General features: G+C 39.7%; 1 long non-coding RNA gene across 1 annotated transcript in view; it reads right to left on the bottom strand.

The window, feature by feature from the left end:
• Positions 1–5,764, bottom strand: part of LOC128091455 (uncharacterized) — a 244,858-nt gene extending 239,094 nt beyond the window's left edge. Inside the window, exon 1 of the long non-coding RNA XR_008211416.1 lies at positions 5,704–5,764. This is a non-coding gene — a long non-coding RNA (uncharacterized LOC128091455). The remainder of the gene's footprint in view (positions 1–5,703) is intronic.
• Between the last annotated feature and the right edge of the window lie 17,113 nt (positions 5,765–22,877).

The following is a 22,877-nucleotide window of genomic DNA, read 5'->3' as shown; positions in this document are numbered from 1 at the left end:
ATGTCCTCTCTATTGTGTCCCAGGAAGACAAGAGTAGAGAGATATTCCTCTTTCTACCACTCTGGCTCCTGTACTGAGCTTCATAATCCATGCAATTTGACTTCAAGATTATATGGGAAATTTCAGAAACACGGATGTGTTCCAGTCTATCTGACTCTGCTAAAACAGGGAAACTTTCCATGTAGCAGGTCGTTTCACTTACAGTGGACAGGTGACTTTCACAGACAAGGAATGCAGGTTTTTTTGCAATGTAAGTATCCTCAAACAGTGCTTCCTGTGAGGACAGCTGTGCTATCCTGTTGCTCTCCTCAACACGGGTCAAAATCTCAAAAGCTCAACTGATCCTTGTAAAAGAAATTAGAATTGCTCTTATCAAATGGAGAGCCTTTTGTCATAACTTTAGCCAATTTATATGAAATGACAGCATCTCAAAAGACTTGTACATTTTTAACATTTTGTATCATCATAGCATAAAATAACTCCTCCGTGTGAGTAAAGGAGACTTGTACTTTTGTCTATGGTGCCTTTGATGGTGGCATTCAAAGCGACGTTCTAAAGATCAATAGCAAGGATCACTAAGGAGGTCACAGTCTGTGTTTGATTATTTTATTTCATTTTATTGCATTTCATTTCATTTTATTTGTGAGGGAAGGGAAATCTTCTAGACTTGAATGGCTATTTTTGCCACTGCTTAACAAAGTAACTTTGCCAGTGTTGGCTTATGTACCGCAGGGACAGATGGCAATCCTAACTTAAGTCTGAGAATGCAATATAATCACTTACAAGAAGCCACTCACAAACACTGTGCACTCCGCAGATGTTTCTCCTCCTACTGCACTCACAGCATAATTTTCCAAGTTTTTTTGTTTTTGTTGTTTTTTTGTTGTTGCTTTGTTTTGTTTTGTTTTCTAATAGTGCTCTTAAACAAAACCAACATTGCCTTGTTTCCAGGTTTATCCTGAGTGAAGATTCTTGCCCACAGTGAGCAATGGTGCTTTCCAGCACAGGGGCAACAAAAAGACAGCGTCCTTTCCTGCTGTCCAAACAGACATACAAACATGTAACATTTGAGAAGCAAGACAAACTCTGCTGTGAAAACTACTTGCTCGATAGGCGGTTCTGCTAAACAGAAGTCCTCAGGAGTTTTATCCAGATTTCACTAAAAAACTTGAAGCACGAAACGGTGCATTGAAACCATTTGTTTCTGCAACTTTGCTGTGAAGAAAAAGCCCAAATAGAAATTGTGTAGCAAGACATCAACAGACTGACTGACTGCATGGTGTGACACTTCTAGAAGGGCCGTGTTAGTTGAGCACACCTGCAATCAGAAAACAGAGGTAATGCCAACATCTGATGCAAATGTATGTCTTTGAAACAAAAACTCCTGTATGCAATAAGCATACTTTGCCCTTGCTAGGCTGAGCACTGGAAAGCAAAGGACAGCAAAATAAAACCTCCTAGACTCCTGAAAACCTAGCTGCCTTGTCTTTTCTATCAGCTTGCAGACAGGAGTGGTTCTTCATAATCAGGCCCTAAGTACAGACGTATAAAAATAGACAGTTAACCTGTGAAAAACAGCCATGTATTCTATTTAGAAAGCCCAGCTATCAATATAGGTTTTCAATGTCCTTATTTCCTTTTTTCCATTTTCACTTACTCTTATTTGGAGAGGAACCAATCATATCAGGACCATTGTCCTTAGTAACCAAGTATCTTCTTTTGGAGGGCTGTAATAAAGCTAACCAACAGCCTCACTTCTCATGTGAGATTCTTCTTGCTGTGCTCATGCAGCCAGTACATCAACCAGAGAGCCTGCCTCTGCCTGAGACAGAGCTGTACACGTGTCACACAAGAGGACAGAAAGTGAAAACTTGGAAGAGAGCAGAGAATAAAGCTGAAGAAAATCATAGAGCATTACATGATTTACATGAGGAAGCAAGAATGATGTAGCTCCAGTCCCCATTTTTCACCCCCACCATTTGTTCTAAGTCAGAATTTCCCAGTGACAGTGTGGCCTGATCTGGGTTGTGGTCCTCAGGAAGACAGCCAGCACGAGTTCTCTGAGAGAGTCCTACAAGTAGAGACAGCAACATGCCTGATAAGAGCTGGCTGGAGAAGAGATTGAATTATGAACAAAGCCACCACAAGTATTCTTAGTAAGTAAGCAGGATTATATGCAAGGAAATGCCTTTCTTCTAACGTAAGTTTTTCTTCCTACCCCAGACAGCCATGGATTTTGACTAACTGCCTAGCTCAAAATAGGCTAGATCATTTCTCCTTTTATTGCAGGAATTCTCTTTGCTTCATCAGCCATACATCTCTAAAATCTTCATTTTTACAAACTTGAACTTTCCAGAAAACAACCCGCTTCAATTAATACATACATAACTTCTGCCACACTGCCATCCTGCATTCTTGCCCCTTTCCATATCACAGTCTTGGCAGTACCAATCATTTCCCAAAAACATAGGCAGTTTTTCCTGGCATGTGAACACTTACATAGACTGATCCATACCACTCTGCTCATCAAATGGATGGGAGAAAAAGGTAAAATTGGATACAAATGACATAGCTGGCAAAACTGGAAGCAAGAGTTTGAGAAAGGCCTTCCACATTTGCATGCATCTGACCTCATTGGCATTCACATCCAATTAGTATCAACTGCCACAGTTCACACAGAAAGCTGCTGCTAGTTTCACTTCATTAATACTGACGTCTGAACTCTGCTGCGACAGTGGATTACTATTAATAATTATTTATAGTCAGCTATTTGCACAGAGCATGCTTGTCTAATGCTGAGAGTCGGGAGACGAACTTTGCCATAGCAATTCACAAGTTGTCCACCTCTTCAGCTTTGCAGCAAGACACTTTGTCTCACCTAGATCATGCACTACCGCCAGCTCTCACACTTGTCCTGTTACAGGCGCGATATGCTCTCACATGCAAACTCAGGCTCATTTCACACTTTTGCTAGGGTAGGAAGTTGCAACAGAGAATAATGTTTCTTCTTTGAAGAAAAATGTGAGAAAAAAGAAAAGCTCGACAGTAGCAGCAAAGGTCACAACTGTAAAATATCTAGGTACAATGAATTTTAATCTCAGCTACTGGCTCAGAAACACACCTAGAAGACCAACTTTTCTCAGACCCCAAAGGGAACAAAAATCCATTTTGCTTGTGCATTTTCAGGTGCTGCTAGTGAAGTTTTACATCCTGTGCAAGTACCACCACTTTCCTCACCACACTCTCAAGAGCCTTCTAGACTCGGGTGACTAATAAAGCAAAGAACCAGCAGCGAAGACAAGAACAGGTTTTGTACCAAATCAGATCATACGGTTTCCTGTTATCATTGCTCAATTCAGGCCAACCTTGCTGTGTCCCACGCAGTGCTCTGCAGGATGGAAAAAGTGAAGCTGCATTCCTCGCAGCCACACCATGAGCTGAACCTGCCAACTGTGCTGCTCCTGGCTGCATTGCCTGAGTCTGGCAAACTGGGACTGCTTCTCATACAGCTGACCTTGTGGTGTCTGTAAATAACCAAATCTCAGCATCTGGTTGTTTCATTTTAGCTGGCATTCTAGCTCCCAAAACCAGGCAGCCTAGAGACACTGAAGAATGGCCCGGTGAAGCCAATAGTAGAAAACTGCAGCCTCTGTCATCAGTAGGGTGGGTGTCTGGTAGAAGGAAACAGAGGAAACTTCACAAATCAAAAGGGTTTTCTTATCTCTTGCCCTCCTCCTGCAATATCCCACATGCAGGAAATCCTAAATATTATTTACACAGTACATTAAATCTATTTAAAACATTTAAAATGTATTAAGCCTATTTTCTCATGTAAGACTTAGCCAAAATTAAGACCATTTTCCTTTTGCAGCATTTTTTTCCATGAACGATGAATACATTTTCAAGTGGAAAAGTATCTCCTCTTCTAGCAGAGACATAATTTCAGTTTTTTCAGTTTCCAAGAGACGTTATAGAAATCAAGCAAGTCTGTATCATTTCACGCCTCAAAAAAGAAAAATCCCTGGATTTGGAAGTGCTTGACTTTTTATAAGAATATCAGTGTACCCATCAGTTTGTAGTGCCACCATCCCCATTTTGTGATCACATGCATTTAGTGACTGTTGTTTCTGCTACGAAAACAGTTAAGATGCACCAATTATTGAACTTTTTGAAAAATCCAGCTTTACTGATATTTGTTTTCTAATTTCTTAAAATAAAATCACACTAAAAGTGGCAAATACCCACTAAAAATTTGCATTTCTGTGAAAAAGATTTTCCAGATGAAAAAAATGTCTTCCCAATGACTTTTTCTAGTGTCATTTTTTTTCAGGATATCACCTAGAATCAGCACGGAAGTAATTTACTGCAAGTTAGAAAAAGTGGAAGGTGAAGTCCAGCATCTTCCTACCCTTCTAGTCTCTGCTTGTTTGAAGGAGGTAAGCTGTAACAGGATTGTTCTTTCTGCAAGAAGTCATATTTAACTCTTCCCCCACCATATCATAAGCAATGAAATCTGGCCTCCAACCACCCCTCTGTCGTATGAGTTGGATTCTCTTGTGTTTAATGAGGTGAAAACTGACTGAAGAGTTTCCTGCTGTTTCCCTGTCTGCATAATCTAAACTCTCCAGTGTCCCATAGAAATAGGGAAACCTTGCAGCCTTCGCTCAACGAAAACAGTAACTGAGTCTCTTTCCTGTATTGCATCTTCTATTTCCCTAAGTAGTTTAGGAAATTTGAATCTTTGGGACCTTTAGCACTGTCCTAGTTGGCTGAAAGTGCTCCAAATTTCTTAGGCAGACACACAGACATATAATGTGGTCACATAAGCATCACCTCATGTGGGCATAGGATGAAAACAAAATTGGAATAGCTGCCTGCATGTGTGATTGTTGGAAAGATCCTTGCACACTTGCAACTGCATTCAGGCAAGGAACTATCGATGTCATCAGCAATCTGATGAATGATTCACATGTGAGAAGTGTTAAGATAAATCCCAACATCATTAAAGCTAAGAATAATTAGCAGGACACGGGGCAATGGCCGCAAGTTGTATCAGAGGAGGTTTAGGTTGGACATAAGGAAGAACTTTTTCTCTCAGAGTGGTCAGGCACTGGAATGGCTGCCCAGGGAGGTGGTGGAGTCGCCGTCCCTGGCAGTGTTCAAGAGGTGTCTGGACAACGTGCTGCGTGATGTGGTTTAGTGCTTGTGGTGGCAATGGTGATGAGGAGACGGTTCGACTGGATGATCTTGTAGGTCGTTCCCAACCTTGTGATTCCAACCTTGTGATTCTATTACATCCAAGGTTCTTGGGGTTATCTTCTTCCCAGATACTCATAACTTTATTTACTAGTCCAATGCTACTCTCTTTGCTCAAGTGAAGTCAACTTCAGTGAAATCACTGATGCAGTGTCAAGAGTATTTCCCTCTGTGTCTTCTGGAAGAATGCTAAAAGGAATTAAGCTGCAATTAGGAGGAGTTTGTTGTGGATGCTGCAGAGAGATGTACATTTGGATTTAGGAAGAGCTTTCACTTTTACTAAGGAAAAAGGAGAACAGGGAAAATGGCAAGAGTAAAATATGAGTCCTACTTTCCAAAATTCTGTTTTCCAGATTGTCATTCAGAAGACAAATCACATTGAATATATAAATCAACATTTTTATTAGCTGCAACAGGAGCAGGAAAATTAGAACTATTCCAAATTACCTTTTAGTTTTGTCTGTATTTCCTAAGGATCAAGACAAAACAGGTGTCACAGACAGCATCTTGGTCGACATGAAGATGCTAGATATACCCTTCACACCAAAGAGGCTGCCCGATTCTGTTCTTAGTCTTGTGTAAACTAGGAATCAATCTAACCACAAAGACATAATTGGTCTCACCATGGTGAAAGGCGGGTGGAAATTACATCCTCACCACACTCACATCACTTGTTTATTCAGCTCACACTATTCACACTAATGAAGTGAAAACAACACCGAAACCTGACAAAACTGGACAAAGTGGTCACAAACTGTCTTTTAAGTCTTTCATCAAGCATTTGAGCCTTTTGCCTTGCCACATACAAAATCTAGGCTGGACTTCCTGCATGTTCACTTAGGTAGCGTACATCAGTGTTTGGTTTAGCAAATGACCATGAAGTCATAGAATCACAGTATGTCCTGAGTTGGAAGAAACCTTCAGGGATCATTGTGTCCAACTCCTGACTCCACATAGGACCACTCAAAATCCAGACCCTATGTCTGAGAGTGTTATCGAAATGCATGGACACAGACGATTCCTGTGGCGCAAATGATGCATGACAAGGTCTTATTCTGTGCTAATAAGCGCACATGCCAGATCGCTTCATTACAGTCAATTACAGCTTTTGATGTGAAAGGTGCTCCTGCCGCATTGTTACTGGGAAAACAGGCAAAGCTCATGCGTTGCTGTTTGCTATTATGCAAAGCTTTACACAGAAACACTGAGCCCTGTAGACGAAGCCAACTAAGCCGCTGAGAGTTCGCTTACCCTCCAAATTCACAGTTTAGAGCCACTTCTTCAACCAGACTTGCTCCCTATGAGCAACTTAGAACTCATTTTCCAGAGACAGTGCCTGCATTCTTCAGTTCACCACTTTTCAAGGAATGCTGCCATAGTGTACATATAAACTGTATTTAACTGTCACTCAGACTGTCCCTTACTGATGCTGTCTATCATTATGCAACCAACTCAAAGCTCTGGCAATACTTAGCAAAAAGACAGGCTTGAAGATAAAATCATACCAAAGGCACAGTGACACATTTTTGATTTCTTCAGCATAACAGGCCTTGTAAGAGGGGCAGAGGATCTCCCTCAGGCAGTCTATCAGACCAGTTCTGAGCCCTTGTAATGTCTCTGGCTGTTTGCTGAGGTTCACCAGCACAATCACATTGGAGCATTAAGGTAAGCCAGCTGATGAGTTCATCAGCACAGAAAGAAAATGATGCTTGGTAAAATCTCTTCTGCAAAGCTTAGTGCAGCATAAGAGATCAACAAAAAATAGTATGCTTATATTTTCAAATGGAGTAAATTACACCCAAAGAGCTGCTGAGGGGATGTTTTCTCTCTTGATTTTAAAGCCAGTTTTAGAGAATTCAAGGAAATCAGGTATTTGACTAACTCATTGTTACAATCTTAACGCAAGTAGCTGGAGAATGACTGAAAATTGTTTTTCAGCCTTTATGAAAAGATGAAACTCAGAGCTGGTAGGCCCAACATTCACCTACTGTAATTATGGTAAGACATACACACACAAAAGAAAAAAAAAAAAGAAGAAAGCTTACTCAGCCCTGATTCTTCAAACATCAGACAAGAAGCAGAATGCATCAGCTGTATTCCAGAAAGTAAAGCATAACACTCATGTAATTACTGACACAAATGCAAGGGTGCTTGCATGCTCTGCCACTTGTAAAATACCGACATAAATAACTGCTCAAGTGAACTACTTTTAAGAATAAGGTATAGAAAATATTTCAATAGCAATGTGAAGTGTGTGATGTCTGGAAGTACAGTTGATATTTCAGATTTGTACTGCCCAAAAGCTTAAGAAGTCAAGGTAGTTATCTGCATGTTTATTAAAAAAAATGCATTTCCTCTATTATGGTAGATGAAAAGGAGGTTATTTTCAGAAAATGGCAAATTTTCATGATGACTTTCCAAGATTATAGTTATTATTATTCTGCTGCACAGTTTTAATTATTTTGAGTAAACACATTTATTTTTATCAAAGCAGAACAGAACTTTTTAATCCATGTTATATTGTAAAGTAATACATCAACCCAAAGCTTAGTTTTCAACACCAAGGACAGGTAAATTAATACTGACACTGTTCAGTTTAGGTGTCATAAGTAGTTCACAAGGTTTAATACAGAGAAGATAGTGAGAATATTAGGGCTAAGTACCCAAAGGACACTGCGAAAGAACCAAGACCTGTGTGACGTTTTTCGATGTCTGGCTTTTCAGACAACTGTTTCAGTGGTTTTCTTTTTCACTGGTTTGCTTCTTTTTTTTTAGCAGTCTGCTTTTGTCTGAAATTCTAATTAAGACATGCTTCCTAAATGCTTCTGCTCAGAGCTTGTAGCATAACCTCCTGAGCACTGCTTCACAGCAATAGCTGTATCATTAGAGCGAAAGCAGGCTTATACAACATATTCTGAAGCTAAATGCAGCTACTTAAGACTCTGTGTAGTCATGATGGCAAACAATAACTTTATATTCTATCCCTTGGTATAAATGCTCTCTTCTCAGAGCTGACAGGAAGTATTGTTGAACAATTCTGGGCAAGTGTGTTTTACTTCTCTGTTTTAATGTTTTATTATGAGCTTCGATTATCTGTCTCAGCTCAACATCTGAGTCTAAATGTCTACCTCCTCTTTCAGTAGATTTTTACTGCCTCGTTCCACAGTTCACTTGTTAAACAGTTTAAAAGTTCTCATGATTTTACTTCCACATCTAGAAAATACATCTGAAAGCCGTATAGTCAGCACACAAAAGCTAAAGAAAATGAAGTGATGTTGTTGATTAAATACATAAATATATTACTTGCATGTGCCATTTCCCTGGGTATCTTTAACTTCCTTTTGCTAAAATGAGAATGTTCTTCCTGAGTAATACCTTGATTGAAAATGTCCCAGCCAGGTGGGAAGTGCAGCCATGTACAACAGTCACTAAGTAAGTAAAACTCCTCAGTTTGCCTTCTCACAGTGATCACACTAACTCCATCCAGATGTTCTCCTATTTAGGCCAAATGTTTGGAAGTCAGTATACCTCCAGAGGTCACATCACCAATGGACGAAGTCTGAAATTTTCCTGCAAAAACAGGAATGAAGTTCCCAACTAGTCTGAGTGATAAAAATACACAAACACACAGCATTTGGTGCTAATCTCACAGGTATCATCTCAGAAACTCGACTCTTGCAAACCTGCAGAGGAAATTAAAATCCCAGCAAGGATATGAGAGCGCGCAGGATAAAAGTCACCACATCTCAACTCCTTTATTCCTTGCTGATTACTGTGATAGGGAAGATCTAATTGCCATTTTGACACATTTTTTTGGAAGAGTGGTTTCCACAGGACGTTAAGTAACCATGCCTTTTACATATGGTTAAAACTTCCTTCTAGCTAAACTTCACTGAATTAAACTGGGCTTGAGTACATGCTGAAGTGTAGTACGGCCCAGGACAAGAATGCAGCACTTTTCTGTCATCCTCTCTTTTAAAGATGCAGATTTGAACCTCTCTTTTACTTATGGCTCATCTATTCCATCTAGCAATGACCAACACGTAATTGATAAAGGGAGGAAAAGTAACAATATGCCATAGGTTTAGCGTAAATACTTTGCAAAGCTACCACTTCACAGTTTCGTCTATGGAGGTAAAACAGTTTGTGATTGAGGCTGACTGGAAACAGAATCCCTCAAAGTCCAAGACCACTGGAAGATACCACAAGCCACGACATATTTTTTAAAATCTCCCTCACACATTTTCAGACATTTCTGTTTGCGCCAGCTTAACAGCAGCTTGCTACAGAGCAATGAGATAGATACTACATCTGTGGAAGTAATACAATGACCACACTAGCTAAAATACTGGTGCTGTCTTATCCCTAAATATAAGCCAAAACCAGTAATTTGCACATTTCCCTAAGCCAAGTCCTTCTGCAAATGTGCTTCTGAACTATGAACACATATGAGGTCTTAATTTAAATCGCATAAGCTCACACTTAAATCCTCAAGAAAAAGAGCAAAATTTCTAGCACAGTTTGTTACAATGCAAAAATAAATGCCTTTTTCAAAACATGGCTATGCACAACAACAGCTGTGTTTGGATTCATGAGGCAAGAATTATCTTGACAGCTCTTGATATAGCTAAAAGATTTACTCCAAAAGACAGGTTGCTCAGGAGAAAAAAAAAAAAGAAAGGTAAATGAGAAATCCTGGATATTAAGAAAAGTCAGACCATCCTTTGGAAAAGCCTTGATTTCTACTTTATTTTGCATTTTGTTCAGTGCCATATCCCTTTTGCTGAACTCCTGTAGGTGGTAGTGTTGGTATAATACGTTATGTGTGACTGGGACACTCTGCTCCCCTAGAAGACTTGGTTCTTTAAGGCACATTGATTTAATGACAGGTAACACTTTCTCTAAGGATGGTACTCCTTATTTTCATGATCTATAAACAAATCATTAAACTAAATTAATGTCTATAATTACTCAAGAAACAGGATAATCTGTGGAGAGGAATACAAGCAAAGACTATAACAAATACATCCCCTATTGATCCTGTTATTCTTGAAATTTAGCTTTATTTTCTCCAGAAAGTGTGGAAGTAGTGTTGCTTCTTTTATTAACACTGTCCTTCACCTTTTACAGAAAACAAAGCATTGTCATCTAGACTTCCTACAGCTTCTTATTGAATAAGGAAAAAAAAAAAGAAAAAGAAGGAAAAAAAAAAGAAACATTTAAGAAAACTTCTTGGTTGTTGTCTATAAGCAGAAAAAAACTCGATGTTGATGGAAAGGGTAATTGTTTTTGATGGAAGAAGCAATTATCAAATCAATAGTTTTGCCCTTTGCTCAGGTAACTCCAGTAACAGATATAAACAGAGAAAATGCCTTTCTCCAGAAATGTAAAATCGCCATACCTATTTAAACACAGAATAAAAGTACTTAGAAATAATTGCAAGTATGACAAATGCAACTGAAGCTCCAAGCCCAGGTCAAGGAAGGAATATTCTCCCAGGCAGTAGGTAACCAGTGGTGATGCAAACAGTTGCAGTGCAGCTGGAGAAGGGCTTTAAAAATTCCTTACCTCCTTGCATGCGGAGCCCAGAGATGAAAACCTCTCTGTTAATATAGCGGTTTTGAAAAGCCCTCACGAGACTTCAACAGTCACAATGCAACCCATTCACCGTTCTTATATGGATGATAAAAGACTAAAAAGACAACAAATATAACATGATTGAAAACGTGTTTGAATGATGTGAAGGTGCTGTAAGAACTGGTACTGCAGTTAGCCAGCATTTATTTTAGCTGCTTAGGAGTACTGTTTGAATGTACTGCAAGCACACTATAATGTATGCACTCCTCAGTTACAGCTGTGGAAGTATTAAAGATGTAAAGTCAGATATAGTGGATGAGATATAATGGATAAGAAAACCAATTTTAAAAATGAGAAAATATTTGAACAATACAATTTTTAGAGACAAAGGCTGCAGTTTTTCCTCCCTTTTGGACCTGTGGCACAAAACGTTCCTGCTTTGTAGCAGGTCTAGTCAGAGGCACTTGTGGAGTGAACAAACAAAAACATGCCTGGAAAGGTGTTCAGAAAGGTCTCATCTGAGTGCAGCACACCAGCACATCTGGCCAAGAGACAGCTTTTCTGTGAGGATCTCAGGTGGCTGCTCTTGTCATGATGTTCCTCCAGTGTAGCAGGCACTGAAATTAATGCCATTCAGTTATCAGTAAAATTTGATTGGCTTCCACAAAAACAGCAAGGGCAACGGGTGGCTGCATCTCTCTTTCTTCACCTGAACAGTATCCGTGGTCTCCACTGCTTGCTCTCCTTAGTAATGCAAGTAGTAGCAGCTGCTGGATCTTGGCAATGTCTTGTTCCAGCTAAAGTGGTGCTTAAATTTAGCAGGAAAATCCATTTTAGCGGCCTTCCTCTCCCTTCCCCTTTTGGGAAATTCAACTGAACTGTTAAATGTCAAACACTGGTGACGATGAGACAGTTCCACTAAGTGGCAGAATGAATCAAAAGCCTTAGTTGCACAAGAGTAGGCTGGCAAGTCCGTTAAAAAAAAAGCCCACGCAGTAAATTTAGAGCTGCTCTTTCCCCCTACAAATCAAATCAGCTGTTTGACAGCATAACATCTGTGCCAGAACAGTCCAAGAAAAAAGAACTGCACTCATATATTTCCATTAGATCTGGAGATTTACAGGACAGAAATGAAGACAGATCTGAAGAACTAAAGAAGTAGATCATTATTTTAGGCAGTATTAATCAACAGCCCGCTATCCGAAACCCTGCTTCACACAGAAAAAAGACTGCAGAGCCTGTCCCTTGTAGCTCACCTCTGGTTATGAAAAGTCCTTCTGCCTTATCAGAGAGCATAGAGAACAAAGAACACAAAACTGAAAGTGAGATTAAATGTCAGAATTAGGCACATATCCCTCTCACGCTTCCAACCAGAGTTCAGCATTGAGTGCATTCTGCAACTTTTGAATGCGTATCAGGAGTAGGTCTAGCACTCCTCCTGCTTAGAAGTACCACATTCTTCGTTTCAAATTGAATATCATGGCATCAAATATCTTAACGTCTTTAATCAATGGATCAGCTGTGATTGGTGGTAATTCAAAATCTTTTTTTTTTAACAGAGGGTTTTCACTGTGAACATACAACAATTCAGAGAACTGACAAAACACAGTGAGTGGTATTTCTTAGTTGAGTCACCTGAGGCACGGGGTGTTCACTACTCTTTTGCATTACTGGCAGAGCTCCCACACAAGAAACACAGAAAAGTGGAGGAGAAACATTATTTTGTACTTACTCAGATTATCAATAAGGCAAGCTGCAAAAGACTTTAAGTTCAAATCTACAAAATGGAGTCTCCTCAGGTGAATTGCTATTAAGGAAATACTACAGAGCTTCTGCTCGAAAAGCATGACTTAGATTCCATTTTTTGAGACACACTGTAATGAATTCTTCTCATAGATTGAAGTGCTGTCTAGGAAAGATTAAAAAACTTGTGGCTGTCACTATTAGTACTGAATAGCTGGATTACCAAGACTTTCTGGGGAGCTTTAAACCTATCCATTACAAGTAAAGCATTCAGCAATTCTTCTTTCACAACCTCAGAAACAAACTAAATGGTAGTTCAAATATTTGCCCAACAGATAACTTTTGAACTCTGAACTGAAGAAGATCATGCTTCTATCACCAAAGCTGTTAGGCTGTTTACCTTTGTCCTTCTGTTTCACCAAGTCTGTTCTGTTTTAAAAAGCATACAACTGAAATTCTAAGAATAGCAGAACAACAGGAAAATAATAGCTATTGATACACTCATGCATTCCCGCTTGTAATTTGTTCTGGTCTCCTTCATTCCCCTCTGGCTATTTTTCCAGGAACATGAAGATGAGTGGTTACTACTCATGGAAAGACTGAACTTCTGTTATTTGCAGAAATACTCACAGACTGTGTGTGGAAATAAGCTGTGCCTAAGGAAGTCAATATGCTAGTAATTAAAAAAAATACTAAATATACATCCAGGTAAGGAAGAGACTTAGTCTCGTGCTTGTTTGGTAACTGAATTACAGACTGGATGACCACAAGACTTATTGAACAAACAATCAATTCTTATTGATTCAGAAGTACAATAAACAAATTGCTTCTTACAAATTGAGTGGATACCTATTAGCAGGATTGCTTACCAAGAATTAAATGGGGAAAAAAATGGCAACATCATAAGCAGATCTGCTTAAGTGGAAAATGTTTCCAGCTTGCAATTTTCTTAACCAGTCGCTCAGTTGCTAAAGCAAATGGTGCACACTTCATACATATTCGTTTAGCCACAGACATGTTGCATGACTAATCTAATCTAGTCCAGGAAACAGAGAATGGGTTAGTTGAAAGAATTAGTAAAGGAAAGTAAATCACTTAATCTCTGGTCTGCTGGTTTGAATTCAATCCATATTAGTAGACATGAAGTTGCTACCCGCCAAGTACTATCATACTGTGAAGGGGTCCATGTGAAATGAGCTGGCAGACTTTGTCCTGCCCTACCAAATTCAAGACTTACACTTCTGTCCCGTGTGTGTGTACCCTTCTCAGAACAGCAGATTAAATTAGCAAACACAGCAAGGACAAAGCAAAGCTTGTGAATGCCTGAAAACAGCTTATGCCTGACCTCTTAGTTGTAATGACTGCAGGAAACAGAGGGAGATCAGCAAAATATAAGCATTCAAAACCTCTGTGTGTTTTCTTCAGGGATGCAATATTTCCTAGTACAGATTTTCTTTTCCTGGTTATTTTCCTGTTAGTACATAATTACTGTCATTCTTTGAATGCTAATGTCTCACTAATTGCTGATTAAGGATCCAAAATAATAATCATCTCACAATTTCAGAAACCTCATGGCTAGAAAGCTGCACTATAGAAGGATGTCACATTCCCCAATACATAAAAGTAAAAAAAAGCTATAATGTCTTAGATTTATAACTTGCCCAACAAAAATAATGTTACAAATTTTGCACTAAAGAGCTGAAATGAGCACTTTTTTCCCTCAAGCAAGCAAGGTGTTAACTGTCTTTACTTTTCATAAGCTTTGTGATCATATTTGTGGGGCTCAAGGACAGTTTTGAAATGGCTATAAATTACTATAATTTGGCAGCAATGTTTTGTAAACATAGAGGATACACATAAATTTTAGCTTATTTCCTGCAATAATCATTCAGAATTATTTCATATAAATGGCCCCTATAATCTAAAGCCTGCAGGTTTGATCTTAAGCACACCTGCCAAGTAGAACTTGAATTTGCTTTCATGCACTGTAAACCAGGAAATTTCTACATGAACCCCAGTTATGACCCAGTTTTGATGACCTTTGAGAACTAAAGAGCAGGCCAAGCTTAGTTCTGTTAACTGTTGTCATTTCATCCTACACTAAGATTTTTTCCCAAGCAGTAAAATACTGTTTCAGTACAACAAAGTATTTTGTGAAACTTTGGATTAAGTTTCCAGGATCTGCTTACAAAGAGAAAAGACAGAGATCTAGAATTAGCAAGGACAGTAGAACAATAGAAACTATAAATTGCACTTACTCTCTGTCTAGTCCCACGTATTTGAGAAGCAGGCCTTTTTGACATACCAGAAGGATGATCAGGAAAAAAACAAAACAACTCATTCTTCCTGAACTGAATATGAAACTATTGTTCCTTGCTTCATCTTCTGTCAGCATTCTTGCTTCTGTGGAGGAATAAAAAACAAAGTAATTACCTATCTAAAGAGCATAAGCATGTATGAGCAAATGTAAAAAAGCAACCATACAAATATATTGGTAATTTGGAAAGCAATTCAGCCCTGAAGCATTTAGATTAGGTGACACCAAACTGTATTTGATAGTGAGACTCACCTGGCTGAAGAGCAGTGGGTCCTGCAGCAGAAGCACAAGGGCTTCAGCATTGATTTTGTACTGTTGCTTTTTGTTGTTGTTTTGTTTTGTTTTTCTGGGAAATCATTAGGGTCTATTCTGAAATTTGCACTGCTTTTCACATTCATAATTCCAATGAAGTTCAGAGCTTCCAGCGAGGTAACAGCTGTGAGTCTCACCTCTCAGTCCTGCTGATGAATCTGAGTACAGACCTCACCATCTGTGAGCTCCCATATCATTCAACTTTTTTTCATGGGGAGGGAACACAGCCATAGGGTGCAAACTAAAGAATTGACTGCAAATATAGTCTACAGCAACAATATTGGATGAGCTCATGGAAACTATGCCAGGATATGTCCTTCTCTAGAGCCTTTATAATCAACTTTCTAAGTGTCATAGTGGCTGAAGCCAGTATGCTAACAGAACTTGTATCAACCAAAGAAAATATCACACCTCCTGTCTTGTACTAGTAATTTTGAATGTACTTAGATATGTCAGTGGAACTTTCACACAATAATGGCTATCCTTGTTTATTTAGATCTATCACTTTTAAGGCAATGTCTGAATTCTTGGTTTTGTGGACCTCCTTCTCACTCATAGTTGTCTCACCGTGTAGGTGTGGAGGACTCAGAGGTGCAGCAGGAAGGAACGGCTGATAGCAGTAAGTGACGGCTATTGAAGCATTAAAACATTACACACAGATTACACACTACGGTCTCTCGCTGCTCCCTTACTCATAAAATAGCACACCCTGCCCATAAAAGGCTTTAACTGAAACACAGCATCGAGATATAAAGATGTTAAGATGGATGTTCCATCACCCAACATCACAGAAAATGTTCATCACATGAAACTAATTGTGTTGACTCAAGTGCTTTGAAATGAGCTACTATGGGTTATGAGACTAAAAAGAATCCACATGTCAAACCTTTTTAGCTATTTTTCTTCTTAAATCTCCATTAATGTACACATACGTAAGCTGCGTGAGCCTCTATTTTGTAGAAAGTGGCTGAAACAGAGTGCAGCCTAATCAACTTACTAAGAGAATGTGTGTGGAAACAGGAGCTGTGCTTCAGAGGTGCAAGGTCCTGGAACTGGAACGTGTCAGTCTGAAGGTGGCAGACGCAGTGGGGAAGGATGAAAAGCTTGATTGTCATGCTGCCACCTCAGCAAATAAGGAGACATTTTTTAATTAACTGAGGCATGGGAGCTCTTGAAAATAGTCTCAGCATTTGAAATGCATGGAACAACGTTGACATACCTTGGGTTTCATACTGAGCTAAAAATGACTTTATCTGTTCTTCCAAAAATGCAGGGAGTGCAGTTGGAGGATTCAAAGGCTGATGCCAGTGTAGCTGTGCTGGAATAGCTGAAGAACTTCTTGAATATTTTTGTCTAAAGCAAACAAAAGAGTCCTTCCAGGAAGTTCTGAGTAATCATTCGTCCTTTTGCGTAGCTGAGCAGCTACAGCAGGAAGAAACTGTCCTAAGACGGACAGACCACAATTTACATAAACAAGGAACCCCACCAGTCTGCTTGAGGAAATGAAGGAAGAACAGACTGAAACATTTCTCAGGAATTTCAGTAAAGAGTAACCAATCCAAGGAGACTCACGAGAGAACTCCAAAAAAGAATTAGATCTGGGAGGTAGTAGAGAGCTTACTGATACCCCACAGAGAATTTCCTCTGGTGCGTAACATGAGCTGGGTTTTCCATTCCCCCCAAACTTTAAAGTTCTGTGTGTGGGCCTCTTAATGCTTTCTTGAACTAAAACAGCTTGTGTCTCTGGAGATGATAGGGGTATCTCTTCCCCTGACAAGAGACTACATGTGATAACATCGTAACATAAAGGAATTGAGACACTCAACCTATGTGGTTGGGACAGGGATTGCATCTCCACCCACAGACATCATGTCAAATCTTAATAGCAAATCTATGTGAGCAGATTTTCTACTCAAAGCAAATTAACTAGAGAAAACAATGCTAAGCTTTCCAGTTAAGCAGTCCTGCTTTTTATGCTTTGAATTTTCTTGCACTAAAAGTCTGTAAAGGGACTGGAGAAAAGATTGGGAAAAAAAAAAAAAAAAGAAGAGAGAGGAAGATCCAGACAAAATGATATTGCATGTCTCGAAATGGACACAGTGGGAATCTTAACACTGAATATCTTGTAATTAACAATATGATGTGTATTTTTATGCTTATTGTATGCACATGCATATAAATACACACAAACAAGTCACTATTCATACATCACAGCTGCCTCCTCGGCTCTTAACATTGACCTCTATATTGTGCAAGTAGCAAAACATGCCAGAGGAAAGGGAAGGAAGTCTCAGGAAATTCAAAGGAGGGCACAGACATACAGCCTACTCCACCCACAGTTAGAGGTGCCTGTAGATGTTCTATCATTTCCTAAGTCAGAATGGCAACAATACCCCCCTACACTTCCATTGGGGTGTGTTGACGCTACAACAATTGTAGGGGTACAAGTAGCATCACATCTAGTCTGTCTTGAAGCCATGTTCCCCCTTAGCTATTCATGTTTCCATGCTGAAAAACCTTAACTGACACAGAAGACAGATCAGAGCTCAGCAGGTTGCCCTGTAGGCATTTTGTCATGCTGTAACTAATTTTGCGTTGTGTGTAAAAAAAAACAACTGAGTACACACCTCGTTTCTGAGATAACCTTCTCTAACCTTTCATATCAGCACGCAAGTGTTTGAGTGGTTTCTCACATCCATCTCAATCTTCTGAAGCATCAGAACAAGAGATGAAAGAAAATGTGGATTACAAAGAAAAAAAATAAATTGCAGTGTTCTAGTCTTGATAAAAATAAGTATTTGTGCTCAGTGCAGATCCCTAAAAATACTGTTGTGTTTGTTTCTTTTTTAAGTGGTAAACTGTACCACTTCAGGTTGGTTTTTTTTAGTCTATACAATTTGCTTATTTCTTAAGGTAAACAAGCTAAAGCATACATCGCCCCTTCTTCAAGAGGGCAAGCACTGTTTTTGGGTGAGGCTTGTTTATTTTTAGACTTAAAGCTACTACTGCAAACAGATGCATAGATGGGTAACCCTGCCCTCTTCTTCCTGCAGAAGAAAAAATAAATAATTAGCCAATGTTGATGATTGCTTTTGAGCAAACACCAAAACACTAGAGACAATAGAAGTTTTATTTACAAATCCTAATCAGGGCCAAGCTTACAATCTGCAAAACATGCAGAAGTTGTGCTCAGGAGGAGGAAAGGACAGCTGTGTGTCAGCATCAATCTCCTCTTCGAAAACACAAACCTAATACTTTGCCCTTTGATCTGACGCAGTGATAAACAGTAGAATGACCTAAGACACCACTTTTTCCACTACACCTTCAAGAAAATAAAACAAAACAGGGCATGAATACTAACACCTCAGCAGACATAAGGACTTACTAAATATAATAGTGGTCTTTCTGTCCCTTCCATTTCCGCTGTTGTATTTATGTTTACATTCATACAATCAACCTCCTTTAGTACAAGTCAGGTTCCAGTCAAAGAAGTTATCACAGGAAAAATAAGATTGTTAAGATAAGCCTGGTTTTTAGCTTACAAATGCAAGCTTAATATAACAGAGCGGTCAAACACAACGACATTGTCCTAATGCTAAACCAGAGTCTTACTGGGCATCTTTCTCTGGATTTTTATGATTTGAGGCTGTTCAGCCTGAAGAAGAGAAAGCTCTGGAGAGACCTGATAGCAGCCTTTCAGCATCTGAACGCGGGCTATAGGAAGGAAGGAGCAGACTCTTTAGCAGGGTCTGTTCTTACAGGACAAGAGGAGATGGTTCCAAACTAAAAGAAGGAAGATTTAATTGGATATAACAAAGAAATTGTTTACAGTGAGGGTGGTGAGGCACTGGAAGCAGGTTGCTCAGATAGGTGGTGAATGATCTGTCCTTGGAGACATTCAAGGTAAAGTTGGACCAAGCAGTTGGACCAGCAACCTGATCTAGCTGCAGATGTCCCTGTTCATTGCAGGGGAGTTGGGCTAGATGACCTTTAATAGTCCCTTTCAATTCAAACGATTCTATAATTCTATGATTTGTGCCCTCCTTCTTATAGCATGATTGGACAAACTGGAAGGTATGCAGGTACTCAAAGACCATGCTTAAAATAACAAAGTATCGGGATTATTTTTCCTTAACATGAGTAAAATCTAAAGAGGTGTAACATGGTTTTTTATCAGCAGTATATTTCTGTATTATACATCCAGTATCGATGCTGCAGATTGGAGTAATTCCATTGAAACTCTCTGAAAAACAATGCTAAGATGATTAATTTCCATCTCCCCAACTCTAGGACACCTATGAACCTACAATCAAAACAGTTTGTGATCCACCAAGAGCAAATAGCTTCCATAAAGGAGCAGGGAACAGAAACTCATGAATTTGGCTCAGTGTTGGACTACATTCAGCTACTACATCCAGGCAGAGCAATATAAACAGAACACAAAATTGTGTCCTGTGTGTTCACCATGCAGCCTCTCTGATCGCCTAACCTGCAGTGCGCTTTGAGATGACGATGAGAATAAGCTAGGGGCATATCCACACCTATGCATGGTTACAACACATGCAAATGCTTTGAAAAAAGTACATGCATGAGTACGTGCTTTTGGGAACGGAGAACAAAGCAGTCTCTGAAGAATCAGTTAATCAAAGCTTTTGACAGTGTAAATAACACCTTGAATTTTATCTAGAAAATCCATTATTCAGGTATAACAAAGTATTTCTGATTACACTTTACAGTAACTACGTAAACTAAAGGCATGACTTTATCCACTGCACAGGAAGAGAACCAGACCCAGATAAAGGCATCATTATTAATGCCAGGAGATCGTGGGGCTGTGTTCTAGCTGCAGACTTCTCCGAAAGTGAACCACCACATGCTTTTAGTAGCTTTACTCCAGCAGCAGGCTTGAAAGTTTACAGCACTTCCAAGACCAATGCTTTTCAGATGTCGAGACCTTCAAAATGAATGGGAATTCACTGCAGCTTTAACCTTATGACTCCACTAAGAATGTATGCTGAGTCAGCGACAGAGTTGGAAATGAAATTTCTGAATCCTTGCTGCTTAGGAAATTATGCAGTTATGATTTTCCAACTTCCCCAATGCCTTTTTTTGGTAGGTAAATGGATTTTATCCATCATCTAAGCTGAGCGACCCTGTAAGCCAGCAGCTTGACCTCCAGCCAGCGGTCAAACTTCAAGGCCACGTTTGAAATTGGCTCTATGATTTTGTCGTTCTGATTTAGTGTGTATTCACACAGAACGCAGATAACGTCCACAGTTTTGTTTTTTCTTCCCCTCAAATGCATTTTTTCCCTCTAGAACATATTTTAAGAAAGCGTGTGCACATGTAAGTGCATTCTGCAATAGATGGTATTTCCATTGCCTGGCTTGGCCTTTTTGCTTCTACTGCTTCATACATCTACTTCTATCAGAATTTTGCATAAGGTTATACAAAAGGTAAAAATTAATGGGTTGGTTGAGAGTCCCACGCAGTCCAAGGGAACATCTATCATTAAGTAAAACTGCTGATAGAGACTGCATGGGACACGGTTTGCATTTAATGGACTCTGATCAGAACAGGCTTTGATTCCTGCAGCAATAATGAATATGCCCATGGTACTTTAGAAAGGATGACCAAGGCTTCTTTCAGCATGTGTTCAGATCCTTGTCACCTACAGAAACTAAGTTAATATTCAAAAAGTGTGAGAATTTTGTACAAGAGCCCCACAGATTATTTCTTCACAAGTCCAACTGCAATGTAAAAGAAACATGACATCTGTGCTGTGTGCTCTGAAAAGAGGACCTGGGACAAAGCTACGTTAAGAAAAATAGCACACCAGGTGACACAAGCACAAGCGACAGCTTTAGCCTGACAGAAGTCTAAGCACATATTGGAAGAGTGGGAGTATGCAAGCGACTGCTACCTAAGAGACTTCACCACACGGGTCAGCTCCTAAAACATGATTTGGATTGATATTTACCCTAAAAACCAGAGCTGTACACAGCAGGACACAAAGTATGTCAATGGCAAACAGTTAGTAAAGGTCTCCCCTGTCAACTCTGCCTATTTTAAAAAAGAAAACCTTGCTTCCATCCTTACTTCTTCCCATTGATTTTCACCAGAGCCTCGGGCCTCAATGCTTCAAAGGCAGAGTTTTTTCCCAAAGCAGGGCATTCAGTACCACTGTTTTAGGATGACACTTTTAACCAGCGTTTAGTGGGATTTACCTAATGGGAAATCCTGTGTGCAAAACTTTTTTTTTATCACCTGTGAATCTGCTGGAGGGGAAGGTTTAACTGGAATGTGTCTGGATTCCAGCTGTAAGCAGCAGGTGGTGAATTCCTTCAGTCAGAGATTGGAGCCAAGCCAACAGATGGAGATCCTTCTTACCCTTAAATGGATTGAAAACCTGTCCCTAACATCACAGTTCCGGAGGAATAGAAATCACTTCACAAGCAGGGATGTGGCTGCCTAGCAGCACCTCTCTGTTATCTGGTGGCCTTTGGGAACAATGGTGACAGAGCTGCAAGAAGTCCCGATGCCTTCCTGAGCCTGAGCAGTAGGAGCACTGCAGGTCACACACAGCTCATCTGCCAAGGCATATCCAGCAGCCTGTGTCAAATAGCATTTTGCCACTAGTGTCACCAGGCCAGGTCAGCCTCGGAAGAGGAGAACATTCCCTGCTGGGGGGCTCATCACTGTTTTTGTTCTGAGATTCCCAGGGTGACCCTTCATCCAAAACAGACAGAGTTAAATTCAGTTGAACAGCTGACAAAAATCACAGCCTGTTGCAGCAAAGCTGTGATGGCACTAAGGAAGCAAACAGCAGAATAACATGGTCTGATCATATCCTTGATTTCCTGTTTCTTGTGCTTTAAACATGCTGCAAAACGAAATCTCACCCTCTATTTTAAACTTGAAACACTGCTCCTTCGCTGCCCCACATTTTCCCACATTGTTTGTGCAGAACAGAAATCTCTTTTCAAAAAAATCAGAATTTTCCAATTTCTTGTAATCTGGTGACATTTTGTATGTGCTCTGTGCAAATTCTAGCACAGTTATTTAGATTACAAGTACTTTTAGAAATAGCACAGCTTTTCTGCAAATTGCAGCACCCAGCACAACAGGGTTCAGATACAGAGGCAGGGCTCCTGCCAAGTGTATGGTACTTCATATAGAATTAAAGAAAATTTCAAAGAGGAAGAGGAGAGGAACTGAAGCAATATTTCACCTTCAAAATGTACCACGAGTCATACCCTAGAAGTGTCACAGTGTTACAGAATACATCCCACTCTACTAAGCCAGGCAATTTAAAAGGCAGAGAATTTACAATGATTTTCAGAGCCAAGAAGCTGTTTAAGACATCTGGGCTCCCACAGTCCAGAGATTCATTCTAAACATTCCTCCTCCATTCTCCTGCCCATTTTGCTATTAGCTTCAATCCACCATCTGCTTCCAAAATGGTAAGCAGAATTCGAAAGGTGAAACAAAGCAAGAGATATTTGAAGATACTGTACTGTATCAATGACCAAGTCTTTTTGCCCTTTCTATAGGGCAATCCAGCCTTGTCACGTGGTTCACATGACTAAAAGCATAAGGACAACTCTGTCAATTTAACCAAAGCATTCTTGAGGGCGGTGGGTGAGGAGCAAGAAAGATTTAATCATCCTCG

The sequence above is a fragment of the Tympanuchus pallidicinctus genome, unplaced genomic scaffold (genome assembly GCF_026119805.1).
Source record: "Tympanuchus pallidicinctus isolate F22 unplaced genomic scaffold, pur_lepc_1.0 scaffold10, whole genome shotgun sequence".
Taxonomy (NCBI): Eukaryota; Metazoa; Chordata; class Aves; order Galliformes; family Phasianidae; genus Tympanuchus; species Tympanuchus pallidicinctus.
The sequence above is the reverse complement of the archived record's forward strand: the minus strand, read 5'-3'. Positions and strand labels throughout refer to the sequence as shown.